This window comes from Triturus cristatus, chromosome 1_1 (genome assembly GCF_964204655.1).
Source record: "Triturus cristatus chromosome 1_1, aTriCri1.1, whole genome shotgun sequence".
NCBI classification, from domain to species: domain Eukaryota; kingdom Metazoa; phylum Chordata; class Amphibia; order Caudata; family Salamandridae; genus Triturus; species Triturus cristatus.
Window position 1 is genome coordinate 1,131,921,991 of NC_140579.1, and position 3,298 is coordinate 1,131,925,288.

Below are 3,298 nucleotides of genomic sequence, written 5' to 3' on the forward strand. Positions count from 1 at the left end.
TTCTTGAAGTTCCTAAACTTCTGGCGGTTCTGTTCTGGTGTAAGCCCATACCTGAGGCATAAGGCCTCCTTCATAGTGGGGTAGGTTAAGGTACCTGCTGCTTCTAAGGGTGCTAAGACATCCCTCCCAGAGGCCTCAAAATGCTTCCACAAACCTGCCCCCCAACTCTTTTCAGGCACTTCATTCATCTTCAAGGCAAGCTCATAGGATCTAAACCATGCATAGATATCCTCACCCCTCTGATAATTCTGCACCAAATCTTTTGGTATGTATACTTTACCCGCCTTGTACTGGTTGTGCGCTGCCACCATTAGGACTGGACTCCACCTGTTTAGCTTTAATGTCCAGCTCCCTCATGCTCAACTCATGAGCCAACTGGAGTTTTCTCTCTTCCAAAGCGAGAGCATTCCTCCTCTCTTCCGCCTTCGTCTCACTGTCAAGGCGCAATTTTCTTTCCTCTGCTTGAGCTTTGAGCTTAAAAAGTTCAATCTCATGGGCCCTAATCCTCTGATTCTCCTCCAGCTCTTCTGGAGAGAGGCCCCGACTGGAAGGGGTGCTGCCAGCCCTAGATGCTGGTCTATTCACTGGCAAATCACTGGATCCAAATCCATGCTCCTGTGCACCTTCCTCTCCAGTCAAATCCTCTGGCTCAACATGTTTGGCCTCCCACCAGGCTCTTAGAGCTTTCTGTAGCTCCTCTTTGTTAGCGCTGCCCTTCACTGGGCATCCTAGCTGCTTGCAGAATTGCTTCAGCTGCTCCTTTTTGTATGTGAACAACTCCTTTACTTCAAATTGCAATTCCATCTCCTCACCTACTCCATTCAGAGACATGATGCTTCCTAGGTCTTCCAAAAATAGGTTTCAAAAACTTTGTGCAATATGTCACTGCTAACTAGACTAGTGATGTACAGAGAATCACTGCAGGTCAAGTGCAAATACTGGTTCTAATCCGCACCGCTGACCACCAATGTTAGATCTGGGGGTCTCTAGTTGGCAGAGGTAAGTACCTTAGACCAAATAGGGACCCTTGCTTCTAGTCAGGGTACAGGGACACACACGGTAGATAACCCCTGCTCACCCTGTAGGTAGCTGGGCTCGAGCAGACAGGCTTATCCCCAAGGCAATGTGTAAAGTATTTGCAAGTAACAACCACAAAGACCCCCCCGGTAACCCACAAATGTAGACCACACAGCTGAGTATATTAAAAATATAACTTTATCTAGTTTCAGCAGTAAGATTCAACCGTCATAGCATTGCACATTAATCTTCCGTTTCTCTTTAGCTTTCTCGGATCGCTAGGCATATAAAATGAATAGTCTCTAGTCTCTTGTGAGCGTTGGGTGTCAAAAAGTATATGGCTTTCTCGGTACTGAAAGTACCTCCTCCAGCTATGCCCCTGCGCTTGCAACTGTAGCGCTTCTCTCCGTACACAGACTCACCAGGCTGCGGATCGGGGCGCACGGACTCGGCGCGTCAGAGCCCTTCTTCGCTACGAGGTTCTTGCAGCTTCTCGAGCGGTGGCCCAATCAGGTTGCGGCTCCCTCGACGAGCCTCCAGCCACGACGTCGAACGTCACCGGGCGTCCGCCAATCATAGCGCGGCTCCTTCGGCCAAGCCCCTGCCGCCAGCCAATCTGGTCGCAACCTCCTCGCTCCATCCTTCGCGGCACTGTGGAGCAGAGTGGCACAGCTTCTGGTCGATCTCGGGCCCCCGGGCTGCAGCAGTGAATTGCGGGCAGGATATTCCAAGGCGCCTCCGGTCAGCGGGTTGATCGTGGCTCCGCCAAACCTCACAGCTGCTTCGCCAGCCCTGGGGGCGCCCCACAACCTTTCTAGCCGCTGTTACACAGGTACCGATGAGCACGATGGCCTCTTCAGCGCGGCAGCCGGTCTCAGGCACAGATCAGCACGGCTCCCCTAAGCAAAGCAGAGAGCAGCCAGCGCATTTCACGGGACACAGCAGAGTTTGGAAGTCTCGGCAACCTTTGTATCCCTGGGTTGCCAAACAGGAGGCCAGCTCTTCTCAGGCCCTTGGAGATTTCAAGTTGCAGACACAGCACACAGCAAAGTCTTGGTTAGGTCAAGTAGGCAGGGCCACAGCACACAGCAAGGCCCCTTCTCCTCCTCAGCTTCAGTTGTACAGCAGGACAGGTCAGCCCTTAGAGCACACAGCAAGGCAATCTTCCTTTGGTCCTTCAGCAGTCCGTCTTTCAGCAGAGGTTCCTCTTGATTGTAGAAATCTAAAAATCTGTTGTCAGGGGTCCTGTACTTATACCCCTTAAAGTCTTTGAAGTCTTTGTGCAAGTGGGTCCTGAGCCCGGTCTGATCCAGTTCTGGGTGTTGCTGGAGCACTTTGTTTTCCTGGCCTCTGCTTTCCTTTCAGAGTGAGGGGCAGAGTCGTCAGCCGCCCAGCAGGAGGTGGAGCCAGCAGTGTGGCAGGCAGGCACAGCCCTATTCACTCCCAGGTGCTATCTCCTCCCCCCACTCTACTTGCAAATGCAGTCATTCAGCAAAGGGCTGACTCATCCAACCTCCTGGGTGCTCCCCAGCCCCTGTCACTCTCAAACCAGACAGTCAATCCACAAGCATGCCCAGGCACACAGAAGGGTCAGACAAGAGAACAGCTACCCTCTAAAAAGTACTGTTCTCCAACTCAGGATTTAACAGCATCCTCTCCTAAAAGATGTGTTATTAAATGCTGAGCTCAGGGATATCAAACACTCATGTCTTATCTTGTTCCTATGAGACGATAGGCTGATGGCCATTGGCACCAGCCTCCCCCATGTTAGCCTATGGAGCAAGATAACCTTGCAGCAGTGAACACACAAAATGGCCGCTGTTCACTACCAGAGCATGATACCTGCTCTAGTACATGCTCTACCTTTTACATACACTGCACCCTGCCCAGGGGGTACCTTGGGCCTTTCATAGGGATGACTGATGTGCATAAAAAGGGAAGGGTTAGGCCCGGTCAGTGTGGACACTGGCCAGGAGAACATGGTAGTCCAGGGACTGCAGGCAGGCCTGCGGTGGCAGGCCTGAGACACCATTTAAGGCTACTCGTGTGGGCGGCGCAATCAGCGCTGCAGGCCCACTAGTAGCATCTGTCATCACCAGCCCTGGCACACACAGTGCACTTTACTAGGGACTTCATGGTGATACAAATATGCCAATCAGGTATATCCAATCAATATGATATTTTAAACAGGGAGCACTTACACTCTGGCACTGATTAGCAGTGGCAGAGTGTCCAAAGTATCTAAACCAGCAAAAACGAAATCCAGCACAGCATCAAAAAT